The sequence below is a fragment of the Adiantum capillus-veneris genome, chromosome 28, assembly GCF_014529385.1.
Source record: "Adiantum capillus-veneris isolate H3 chromosome 28, ASM1452938v2, whole genome shotgun sequence".
NCBI lineage: Eukaryota > Viridiplantae > Streptophyta > Polypodiopsida > Polypodiales > Pteridaceae > Adiantum > Adiantum capillus-veneris.
The window spans coordinates 55,908,331-55,921,773 of NC_140958.1; positions in this window are offsets into that span (position 1 = coordinate 55,908,331).

Here is a 13,443-nt window from a genome sequence, read left to right on the forward strand (position 1 = left end):
ACCACCTCAAGTTCCACATATACCTAGATATACTGCGGAAAATTTGCCGAGACCAACTGGGGTTGAAAGACCAGAGCCAATTGTAGGGCAACAACCACCACTTCTAGGAACCAGACCGATAGGTGTGAGATACACACCTGTGGTGGAAGAAACGGAGGAACAAGCCTTAGTGCCTGTCCTTGTTTATTATGAAGAACTGGTTGACACAATGGCACGCCCAGCATACTACCCACCAGAAGAGCCGCGGACATCGGAACCATGGAGTATGATTGGCAATGTTGGACCACCAACTGCGGCACAGGCTGCAGGAGAGAGTAGATATAGTTTGGACGAAAGAACATTGTTGTTCATAGCCAATGGGGGTTTCAATGGACCTAGACCAACTTACCAACAAAGGGGTGCCCAAGGAGCTCCACGACAACCATTGGGACCTTGCTATAAATGTGGGGGAGACCATCTTATGAAATATTGTCCCCATTCGGAAATTGTACGAGTGAATGCGTATTTTCTAGATTGCGGCATCACTCATTTATTATTTGATTGCCCAAAAAATCCAAACAAAATAGTGAAAGCAAACATAAACCTTTTGGCAGCTATTCCTTCAAGCAGTGGTTCCGAAAATGAAACAATTATACCAATACAGGTCATCACACGAGCTCAGTCTCAAAAAGAAAAATATGGAGTTGAAAATGAAGAAATAGGAGGTAAAACACCTAACATCGAACGAAAGAGTCAACAAAACACGTAGAAAGCTAGAAAAGCACGGATAGAAGTTAGGAAAGAACGAGAACAAAATGTCATAACAGAAGTGTAACATTTAATGGCCTAAAATCTTATGTGTAGCGGAAATTAGCATGAACATAGTGAGCATTTCATTAGAGTTGATTCCTAATGAGAATTACAAGAGTGCTTGGGTGGAGAGAGCAACAAAAAGCATAACACCTAGTTAGATAGCATCGACAATACTTTCAAAAGAGAGAGCAATTAAACTATTGACAACAGTTGAGGACCGGATTTGCATGGAGCCGGTCCCCCCTCCAAAAGGCTTTGTATTATGGTTTCTCCCATCAAGAGAGACATTGTACAATACAATTCTTTGTGTTCCTTCAAGACTAGCTAGTGCAATGAAGATGGAAGCTTCATACACCAAGCAAAACACTTAATCAAACACAACTTGAATTATCCCCGTTCTCAGACCCAAGACCTCACACACCTTCGAAGATGGTGAGAGCTAGCAGGGTATGAGAGTAGATTGAGAGGAAAAAGAAGTATCTTACGAGAAAGAAGTACATCTCCTCACATAATCACTCATATTAGCATAGCTTAGCTTAGTAATTAGCTTGGTAGAGAAGATGAGCATGCATTGAAGCTTGGCTCTTGGTTGGATTTGCATCCACATGCCAAGAGAGTGTTGATGTAGGCTTCTATCTCACAAGCTTGGAGTAGGTGATGAGCTCTCCATTAAAGCTTGGGAGGAGATAGAGTATTTTCCCTTCACACATGGTCCAGTGTGAGAATGTGAGAGTGAATGCCAAGCAAAAATCAGCCCCCCCTCTCTCTTGGGCGAGCCCTAGCTGCTAAGTTAGGCTGGCTTTTTCCTCATTGGACCTCCCCAGGTCAAGCCAATAGGAATTAAGCAGCATAAGTGATAGCCTTCTGACATGTGTCCCCCTTTCCCCTTTTGTGAGAGCTTTAGATAATTAAATAATTAAACTAAACTCTCATTGGACCCCTTTGCCTCCTGGCCAATAGGAATCAGGCAAGCCATGGGGCTCCTGAATGCTCATTGGACCCCTTGGGAGACTGCCCAATAGTCTTCTAGGACACTTAATTCTTATTGGTTTCTTTTATTAAATGTTTTTAAATTAATTAAACTAGATTTACTCTAGCCTAATTCTCATTGGTCCACTTCAAGGGTCTTCCAATAGGAATTGGGCATACCTTGTGGGCATCTGGCCTAGGGAGCTGACATGTGTCCCTCATTCCCTTTGTGTAAAGGGAGCTTGTGTGTGTGTGTGTGGTTTTCTCTCTCATCCCCTAGCTTTGGGGCTCGCCCCCTCCCTTGTAGGGATGCAGAAAGACTTTTTGGGCACACACACTAAGCATCCAATTTTCCCTAAGGTTGACCTTTGGACACAACCTTTGAATTTTGGAACCTTAGCATTTTGGAAGTCTTAATGGGCTGAACCTTAGGGTCTTTTTAGCCCGTTGTTTACCATGGCTCTTTTGCAGATGGCCCCCCCTTTGGATCCCTATTTTCCCTCCTTTGGATCCCTACTGTGGCCGGTCTGCTAACTTAACCAATATTCTAGCTTTTTCTCCCTTGGCACTTCCCCACATTAAATGATCAATTTAATATGAGAAAATCATTTAGGAGAATTAGATATTGATTATTATGACAAGAAGAGTTACAGAGGACCAAAGACAGGCTAGAAAAACTTGAAAAATGAACACTTCAAAATCCAGAAACACCAACATAGACTGAGATTCAGAAGAAATCAAAATACAAAAGTGCGGGATCGGGTGGATCGGTACTAGTGGAAAAGGTAAATGAGCATCTAGACACACTCTTGAAAGCATACGACTCAAGGCTTAAAGTCGACCAAACAGAGGAGCAAAAATGGATGACATATCCCTATGCTGAGTTGGAAAAATAGATATTGGAAATGTGCCAAAAGATGATCAAGACTGCACAAAATTTACTGGAACCAACTCCAAGGAAACCAGTGGAGGAGGTAGAACTTCCAGGGCCAATAACGAGGGACCCTCCAACACATTGATCGGGAGGACTAAGTGTTAGTCCAGACAATGAATTAAAACCTGAACAATCAATCAAAAGACCTGGAATAGTGTCAAACACAACAAACACAACCTCAGAAGGGTGTTTCAACCTACCCCACCTGAACTGTATAAAAGCGACGAGGGTTTAAACGATCTTTGAAGACAGATAAGGGAATCCAATGAAGCTAACGAACTAAGCCAACGTGTTAACAAAACCAACATGGGAGAAGATGGCTTCCTTCTTCCTATTGAAGAATTTGAGGCAGGACCTCAACCAAATCTAGAGATGCACTCTTATAGGGGAGACAAGGGATCAGTGAAATCTTCGGATAGCCAACCTAGATTTTTGAAGACGTTACCATCATTTATGGGATATTATGAAGCAAAGTCAGATGTGAAAGTTGTACCATCCCAGCAACTTGCTACAAGGACGGGCATGGACTCCCAGGGATTGATAACACTCTTATCAACGCCAATAACTTGTACCATTACTCTTGCAGAGCTTCTCAGACTGAGACCTAATATGTGGAATATGGTAGGAAAATGTCTCAAAAAATTTGGAGCAAGGGATCTAAATTCAAGAATGCAGGAAGGAATCAAAGAATTAGAAAAACCCCAGATAAACATGCAACCAGTGCCTTTAAACAAGGTAGGAGAATACTACGAAGGGGAAGATGGCAATACCACGCTCCTAGTGGAATTAGAAGGCGTTACCACCATGGCTATTCTAGACAGTGGAGCAGGTGTAGCCATCACGACAAAGGATGTATGAAAGAAATGGGGACAACCGGCTTTAAAAACAACCAGAATGAAACTGCAACTGGCTGACGGTTATATGGAGAGATCCATCGGACTTTTGGAGAAAATAGTGGTTAAGTCTTGAGGAATCGAGTACGAGCATACCTTTGCTATAGTGGATTTTGGCAAGAAAAATAACTACGACATAATGCTTGGACGACCCGTCATGAGACAATTAAAGATGGTTCAAGATTGGGACTACAATCACATATACCTCAGACACATGGAACCTACGACACGAGTAGACCTTAAAAAGACCATAGCTACAAAGATGTCAACAGAACCCCGGTAGAATAATTTGACTCTGTTACTATAGTAGGGTCAGAACTTCCCGAATGGTTAGGAAAGCCAAAGGAGTTATGGATGTGTGGGGCATTGTTAAGGTGGTTACGCCGCTAGCGGAAGCTAAATAGCGAGAACTCAACCAACAACAGAATTTGTCAGACGAGGACGAAGCTTGACCCGCAGGCGCATGGAAACAACTAGGTGGGTGTCAAATCACCTACTCGACCTTCTAATGACAATCACTACTAAGGAAATCAAATCTAAGTTCTAAAACACGCAAGTGACTGAAATCCGTACTACGAACGAATGCTATACGAAACAGGATCTAGAATCATCGAATCGATCTCAAACTCAAGGGGAAGTCTATACACTAGGTAAGAACAACACCCTAAAGACTTGAACTGCAAAATCAACCTATAACCACTCCGTGCGGTAAACGCGTATGAAGACAGGCCGAAAATTACAGGTGACCGAAACTTGACCCCGATGGTACGAATGTGTAGCTCTACTCATTGTGGTTCTATAGATATGCTGCACGCTCTATTCCGACACACGAGTTGGAAGAAAACTCACACCGAAGCTCGTAGGAACTTACCACACGTAGAAGCCGATAGCGCGCACTCTTGGTATCTGTGCGTAGCTCTCACCGTTGCTAACACAATGGCGGTGTCGCTTCTCCAATGGCAGCCCCGTAGCTCGCGTAGCAAGGAGATAAGACTCTCTCTCTCTCTCTCTCTCTCTCTCTCAGACACAGTCACGGCGCTCAAAAACTCACTTTGATTAATAATTGAATCTTCCTTAGGTTACAAAACTTTGGCTTATATACCTCAGCCTTGGAGGTGAGAACATCTCTAATTATTTACATCAGCAGGTGAAATTACGTCGGGATTACAGGCTGGAAACTCAATTGAGTCCCGTTACTTAATGAATGGCTCAAATCAAAATTAATGTCGCAAAGACATTTATTACAATCAATGGTTACAAAATGATGGGTGTGAGCAAAAATGCGGGTGTGATCCTCTGCTGGCTCAACACTCCCCCCCTCCGCGTTCATGTCGTCCTTGACATGACTTTTAGGCTTGGTCAATAGAGTCCTGTCGTCTTGAGCATCTGCAAATGTGATTCGTAGCGTAGGTTGCCGATGGTCAAGGTTGGGCCGAATATTTTGCTTTCGTGAGTGAAAAAGCCGGTGTAGAAAGCTTCTTCGAATGTTTGCATGTGGAAGCTAGGCAAAAACATAATTCTTTGGTATAAGAGATGTAACACCTTTGGTGATGGCTACAAAGAAAGATCATACATCATATCCGTCACTGTGTCGGCCGTCGATAGTAGACTCGAGGTCGTGGCTTTGTCTGGCGCGAACACTTCAATGCATGCTAAGAGAGTCCTGCAGATTTTCTTTAGCATCTGACACGAAAGGTCAGGAGAGCCAGTAAAGAGTTTGATGGTGCCCGTTAGGGTTTTCACCATGTAGGTTTTACCTATTCTCTCTCCTGCCTTTGGTCCTGGCATCCTGGGATAATTAAGCCAATTTGGCTTCTTTTCTGCAATCCTGCCATGCTCTTTCCAGTTTCTGACTCCTGGCACCGGGCAGAAGGTTGCATCCTCCCGAATCTCCTTTGGAGCCTCTACCAAGTAGATGAGGTAGGCTGGGTATTTGTTCAGCCAACCTTTCCTCCATCTAGGTTGAGAATCTACAATCTTCTTTGATTGTTCATCCTTTGTGATGTCGCCTTCATAAAGAGCGACATACTGCTCCTCCTCTATTCTCTTTTTCGTCTTTATCACTTCAAATTTCATCAGAGGGAAAGGCAGGCTTGGTTGCATCCACTCTTCATGGAGCACTTTTGTGTCTAAACCTTGAAGTCTAATGGAGATGAGGAGTCTCCTTTCCCATTCCATTTCAGCTTTGGCACTTTCCTCTGTTGACTTTTCTATTTGGTCCTGGAGCCTTTGTTCTTCTTCTTCAGAGATTCCTGAAGTCGAGGCCACTTCTTGAACTGGGGCTGGATCTTCAATTGTGGTTGCCTCTCCAGTTTCTGGTAGCTCTATGGCTGCTCCCCCTGCTTCTTCTTGTGGTGTCTCTGTTTCTCTTCTTTGTTGCTCTTGGAGGTCTTGGAGCTGTTTGCGGAGGGCCTCATTTTCTGTCCTTAGTGTTTGGTTTTCTGATGTGAGCCTCTCCTCTGCAGCCAATGATCCCTCCGCCATGTGCAACCTTTGCACTTGCTCTAACCTTAGCTCTCTTTGCAAACTTCTGACCTGCTCTTCCAGAGCTGGTACGAGGGCTCCCTCTTGTTCTGTTCCTGCTCTGCTAGCTCTAGGGGTGGTCCTGAGTCTCGTGATTGTCCTTTCTTGAAGTTCGACTCTTTCCCTTAGCTCAATGAGCTCATCCTTGGCTGCCTCCAGCTCATCTTCTATTCTCTCCTTTGCTTCCTGTGAACTTGTTACCTCTCTGGAAGCTTCGGCTAGTTGGAGTATCAAGCCGTCTCTCTCGTTTTCTACGTCGTAGAGTGATGCTTTATGACTTTCAGATTCAGTCATAGCATTCTCTAACTTCTTCTGCAACTCTGCTTCCTTTTGTTTTGCTGTCTCAAGTGCTACTTCCTTTGCTCTGGATCTTTCTTTAATCTTGCTGAGCAGTTCATGCACCATGTGCATGTCTTTTTCATCTTCATCTGTCAACTTGACAGCTCTCTCTGCCACCACCTCCAATGGCTTCGGCTCGTCTATTTTTTCTTCACTCTCCATTGTACCCTTTGTCTTTTCTTTCGTCCCTTTCCGATCATCTTGTTTCCGTAGGGATATCCCATAAACTGCCTCCAGGGCCTCTTCTTCACTGTATCCGATCGCTACCAGATCCTCATAATCATCTTTCTTTTGCTGAACTGGATCTATCTCCGTTTCCTTGGTCCCGGCCTCCGGCTTTTCCATAATTTCTGTTTCTATTTCTATTGTGGTTTCCTCCACAATAGTTTCCATCTTCTTCGGGCTTGGTACAACAGTAAAAGAGGGCTGATTGTCTTCAGTCATCTTGGCTTTCCCTTTGTTTGCTTGCCCGTCTTTCTCTTTAGGTCCAGTAGACTCATCTATTTTTTTCTTCCCCTTGTCGTCCTTTTGCAGCTCAGCTTTTAAAAGCTATACTTCCTCTTCAGTATAAGGCTCGACAGGTTGCTGCTCCAGTATGGCCTCCGACTCCTCATAAGCTCTAATATATTGATCATATTGATCAACATGTGGCTTGGCTGAGCTGGTTCCGACTTTACTGGGGTCTGGCACCCACATTTCTTCGAAGTCCCCCTTTAGAGCTCTTTCCGCTCTAAACTGCTCCACCAGCCTTTCCATTCTTGCGGCTTTTTGACTTTTGGTTTTCTTGGGATCGGCCTTCTTCTTCACTTTCTTCTTGAGCGGCTCGTCCACAGCCTCTTCAGGTTCTGAAACTATTTCTAGTTTTCGGCGTGCTCTTGTGGACGCCCTCTTGGATACTTCTTGCTGTTCTTCCTCCTCATCAGCTTCTCTAAGCCACTCATTCTGTGAGGGAATCTGTGGCCCTTGATCCCTAGCTCCAATAGCTTCATAAGCTATTCTTGTTAGGATTTCTCCTCCTCCTATGTACCTTGGCTTCTGGTTGTGCATGGCGATTACTTGCTCGTGGATGTATTGAGCATAATTCACCTCCTTTGGCATGTTGCTCTTCAGTGCCCATGTGATGGTTGTCGCAATGGCATGGGGTGGTGTAGTATACTTCTGCGGTCTTTTACTGCACACATGGAAAAACTGGTTGTATAACCGGCAAAGGGTTGCCGCTCGTTGATCTGCCATATCTCCGTAGGTTGTATTTTGTTTCTTTGATCCATAGACCTCTATGGCCTCCCTTCTTTCTCTGACAGAACTCCCTTTGTTGTGCAGCTTCAATGCATCTGCAATGAGCTGTGGAGTGATCTATACTTCAACTGTTTCTCCATCCATGGCTGTCAACGTGGCTTTCCCATCCTTCTGAATGGATGTTGCCAACTCATACACTCTTCTTGTGTCTACACCTGATGGTCTCGAGGTGAAGAACCTGTGTAAGTCAGCCTTTTCCAGGTATCTGCTGATGTTCTCTGATCTGCTATAATCCACTAATTCTCGTGGGATCATAGGTACATCGACCGATTGCCCCTGAGGATCTCTGAAAGTCCCCTGGTAGATCTTTATTCCCTCTTTTTCTAGTACTGCTTCCTCCACCCAAGTCTTGGTTGGCTTGAGGGTTTCTGTTGGAATATCAAAAGGTTCTGCCTCTGCAAGAGCATCCTTGATGGTTGGTCTTTTTCTCTTAGTTGCCGATGACTTAACGGAATCCATGGATCCTGTAACTCCAATTACAGAAGTTAGCGTCTTTTTAGTACTGAAAGCCGAAATGAAGCTTTTAACTATTCAAATGACTTGAAAATTGAAACATGAGCTATTCAGGGCCTAAGGATGCAATGTAGGTGAAATAATATGCAAACTGGGCTCAAAAACATGCTTGAGACATCATACGCGTATGATGTCTTTTGTGTCAGAATGACTTCATATTGGTTGTGCTTGTAGCTGATAGTGTATACATGAGTGTCATATGCTTGGATTTGAGTTTGGATCCCATTTGGTCAAGTTTTGGCCAGTTTAGTCCAGTTCAGGCTCTTGGCAAAATTTTGAAAGGGAAATGGATTTTATGATCCAAATTGGGTAAAACTTGGTGGATCACCTTCAAATGGCATGTAGAACACTTCTGTTTGGTGGTTGAAGCCCTTAGATGCCAAAATCACATAGTGAGACATCATACGCGTATGATGTCTTTTGGTGCATTTTTGGACCAATTTTCTCTATAAGCTTGGTTTTGGCTTTAGATAGGCTTATTCAGTGGATTCATCAAGTTTGGATAGAATTTGGGGTAAAAATGGCTCTGGAGACATCATACGCGTATGATGTCTTTTTCATCAATTTTTCATGGGATTGGTTCTGTGGACTCTCCATGTGCTAGTGAAGGACTGTTTATACTCAAATCTTGGTTTGGACTTGAATATGTTGGATTTGGGACAAAAATAGGCTTTGTATGAAGGATTTTCTCTTAATTGGGCTAATGGGGTGATCCACTTGACCAAATGGTTCCAAACTTCATATGTAGCATGTATTAGATATATATAATGGATGTATGATGACAAATGAGCATTTTTGGCTCTGTAAGTGCAAATAGACATCATACGCGTATGATGTCTTTTGTGTCAAAATGGTGCTTTTTGGTTCCAGATAGCTTGTAGATGTGTTAATCAACAATCCTACAAAGTTTCAATGAGTTTGGAGTTATTTTGACAAAATTAGGACCAAAAATCAATTTTATGGCCTAATTTGCGTCTTTTTGGTTTTCCTTGGGTTTTCTAACTCCAATTCTCATGATACTTGGTTCATAGGGTGTGATTAACATGTGGAATGAGGCTATGCACTCAAATGTTGAAATGGATGTGAAAATCATGCTGTGAGACATCATACGCGTATGATGTCTTTTCTTGAAATGTTGGTCTTTTTGTGCAAAGAATGCTTTGTGCTAGTGCCCTAAGCCCTGCTAACTAGTTTTCAACTTAAAAAGTCATCAGTTTAGCTAAAAAGCCCCCTTATAGGCATTTCAGTCTCCGAAGTCGTCTTTTTGCTTTGGAGTTGAATTTCTTCAACTTTTCTTCTTGAGAGTTGCATTTCCAGCTCATTGGATATGTTGTGAAGCCATCCAGTTGGTTGGACTTGACTTTGGCTCCCCGTTTTCCATCTTTATCCATTTGGTAAGTGAATCAGCTTTCTTTTGGGTTTTGCTTGCAAACATAAGTCATCCATGTATAATTGGAACTGCTTGTGAAGTTTCATGTCATTTGGTTGTCAATTTTAGCCGTTATGCCAAAATGACGCTTTGTGTGTCCGCAGTCGAATCGGTTGTTCCGACCTACTTTTGGTGATCCAAACCCGGAGATACTCCATGGTTGCATTTCCCTCGATGTTGTTAAGCTTCTTGAGAAGTTTTGTGTCGTTCCGACAACTTTTTTCTGTTTGCCTCTTGCAGGCTCTGTTGACCTAGGGTTTTTCCAGTCGTTCTTTCTTGAGCTTTGAGTGCTAGAAACTCATCTTCTATGTTAGGGTAACCCACCTCTAAGTTCTTGCAAAGTTTGGTTAGGCGGTTGTGCCCCTACCTAGCGTTCTTCCCCATTCCCCGTCTGCTCTTGTTTCTTGGTTTTGGTGAGTTTTCGCGACAAAAGTTAACGATAAGCATCAAAAGCTTATGGCAACGAGTCTACCTCTCATGTCTGGTGTCCTCTGAGCTCTCGTAGCCGTCGTAGAAGGTGGTAGAAGGTCGGATGCTCCTTGGTGCTCTTTGCTCTCTCCAAGAAGGTAATAGTGGAAATGAGCTTGATAGTGAAGTGAAAAATACTTAACTTCGGGCTTCCCGGATCACTTGTTACCAAATTTGACATGTGCTCCTATCTCGTCGTGAAATGCACTTTAGGATTTGAAATTCCTCAATTTGGACTCCGTTTGACCTGTTTCTGAGAAATCTGTCCACTTTGCCAAAATTCTGTCATTTCGGACTTTCCGCAACTTTTTCAGAATTGTACCCAATTTTTATCCTAGGTTGCCCTTGTCATTAGGATCATCGCCGTCTATTCTTTTCTTTTTTCCGATCTCATTTCACCTGCTTTTTTATTTTTCTTTTACTTTTATTAAGAAAATCATAAAAAATAAAGGAAAAATAGCAAATTGAAGCCAAAAAATTCCAAACATACATGATAAATAGCTGGTAACCCTGTGTATATGAATATACACTTCTTTGTGATTTTTGGACTTGGATTACCACTTTTTAGCTCCAAAAACACTCTTATTTAGTGATATTTACACATCTAGAGACCCAAATTCATCATTTGATCTCTTCTTTGTTGCAAAACAAGGTATATAAGGGCATAAATATTATCAATATCCGCAATCAAACATAAAAAATTGCAAAATCATGTAAGACATTGCCCTTGTAATATAATTTTTGTTTTTCTTTGTTTTTTCCGCTTGTAGCTGCTTTGTAGCTCCTGTATACCTCCCCCCCTCCTAGTCTGAGTTCTCCCGGACGACTATGAAGTGTCTGTGGGCGAAGCCTTGTAGTTGTTTTGGTCATCAGTTCCCAATGCAATTGTAGAGCGATGATACAACAGTCTTTCCAATAAAGCTGCTCTTTGTTTGATTGAAGGATTGGTGGTCGGGTTTTGGGTTGGTTTTGGCACTTCGGTAGTAGAACCAGTAGATGGATTCTTCATTACCTTGTTGTCTTTTTTCACAATCCAAATCTGCTTCCGCTTTGCTTGTGCTTGCCACAAACTCTTTGCGACCCAAACTTGCGTTGATCTGTGTGTTGATTTCCTCGCCTTGAAATACCTAGGAGTTTCCGTTGATTGTATTGAAGGGAGTTCCTGTTTACAAATCTTTGGGATCCAAATTTGCTTGCTGTAGCTTTGTGCCGTCATGAACTGCTTTGGAATCCAGATCTGTTTCACTGTCCTTGATTGTCGGGGATCACTCTGTTGTCTGGTATTGAAGACTCTGTTTGTGTTTTCTGGCACCACCTTTTTTGGTCTCCATACCATCTTTGACTCCGTTTTTTTCCAAGGTTGAGCTGTTATACTATTGCTTGTCTTCCTTATCCACTGTTGAGAATTCCTCGTCGAAGAGTAATCCGGTTGTATAGAAACTTTTGGTTGCCATTGCTTCTTCTTTTTCTCTGTTTGTTGTTTGCCCTTGTCCGTGGATTCTTCCTTTGGAGTTGGCTCTGCTCCTTTGGTGAACTTAACTGATTGACTTTCACCTTCGTGTTTGATAAGCACTGATTTAGAACTCCAGTCAATCATTGCATTGTATTGCTTCTGCCATGGTTGTCCTAGCAATAATGGATGTTGTGTAGCTTGGTCTTCAACCACGTAAAACATATGAGGATACACATATTGGTTAATCTGTATATGTAAAACTGTGCATCCGACAGTTTTGATTGAATTCTCAGAGTAACTCTTTAACTCTTGCTTGGCAGTTTGTAGTTTAGTGTCATTTGTTAATTGTCTATACAAACTGAGTGAAAGTAGGTTAGCTTGAGCTCCTGAATCCAATAGTGCTCTGGCTTTGATTTGATTGGTCCCTACTTTGCATTCAATGATGGGTTCTTCTTTGTCATTCCCCATTTCTGTTATACTGACTACGTTTATTCGTATTGCTCCTTCATTGCGCTGTTTCTGACACAGTAGTCTTCTTTTCTCCATTCTTTCCTTCGCCTCGGCTTGCGCTTCCTCCTCAATCTTTTTCTTTTTTTGGACACGCAGCTTTTCTTGATGTACTTTGAGAAGCATGTCTTGGGTTAGCGGCAAAAGATACTTTTTCACTCTGCATCCACTAATCCAATTGGGCATTTCTTCTCCGTCTAATGTAGCCAGCTTGACGGCTCCACTTGGTGATAGATCTTTAATCACCAGAGGACCCATCCCTCGCTTTTCAAGCTTCTTAGCATGCTGTTTCAGAGTGTAAACTAGGACATAGTCCCCAACTTTAAACTCTTTAGTCCGCACATGCTTATCAAAAAATTCCTTTTGTCTCCTTTTTTGAGCGTAGATGGAAGCTACTGCTTTTAGGCGAAGCTCATCTAGCTTTTCTAGGTCATCTATTCTATCAGAGAGCTCGTGCCCTGTCCACTCTAGATCCTTAGCCTTTACTAGCATTAGGAATTGATTTTTTCCTCTTATTCTAGGCATCGGATTGGTTCTAACCCCCTTTGAATTTCTCTTTGCTCTATAGCGTTTCTGGCGTTGTTTAGTTTGGTTCGGAAAATCATAAAATCGGACATCCATTATAGTTTCTTCGTTTCCGCTTGAATTGTCCGTTGACTCGTTGTCTGCTTCATTCCCCCACTCTGGATGATTGGGAATGTCGTGAAACACCTCTTCTTCATCTTCCTTTTCCAGTGTATTGTTTTTTTTAGTTTCATTTTCGAGTACAGTTCTCAACATGAAATACGGAACCACGTCGTACCCGTCCTTGTCGCAAAATTTCGTTGTGGGACCATCCGGAATTGCACAAACATCTAGGGTTGCTAGAATGTGTGTCCATTCTAATGGTTCAAACGTGTCCTCTGGAAAGGGTTCTCCTATATAAGTTTCGTCTTCGATAGCCCTTTCTAAAACACATTCTTCTCGTTTCAGACTTCCACATTTCGAAGCTCCACACATCCATAACTCCTTGGGTTTACCTAACCAAGCTGGAAATTCGGATCCCGCCAAAGTAGATGAATCAAACTCCTCTACCGGTGTTCGGTTCACATCTTTGTAGCTATGGTCTTTCAAGTTCACACGTGTAGTGGTTTCCATATTTCTCAGGTATATGTGATCGTAGCCCCAATCCTGGACCATTTTCAACTGTCTCATGAATGGTCTTCCCAGTATGATATCATAGTTATTCTCCTTGCCAAAATCGACAATAGCGAAAGTATGTTTGTATTCAATGCCGCAAGAAGTCACTACAACTTTCTCTAATAACCCCATAGGTTTCTCTATGTGT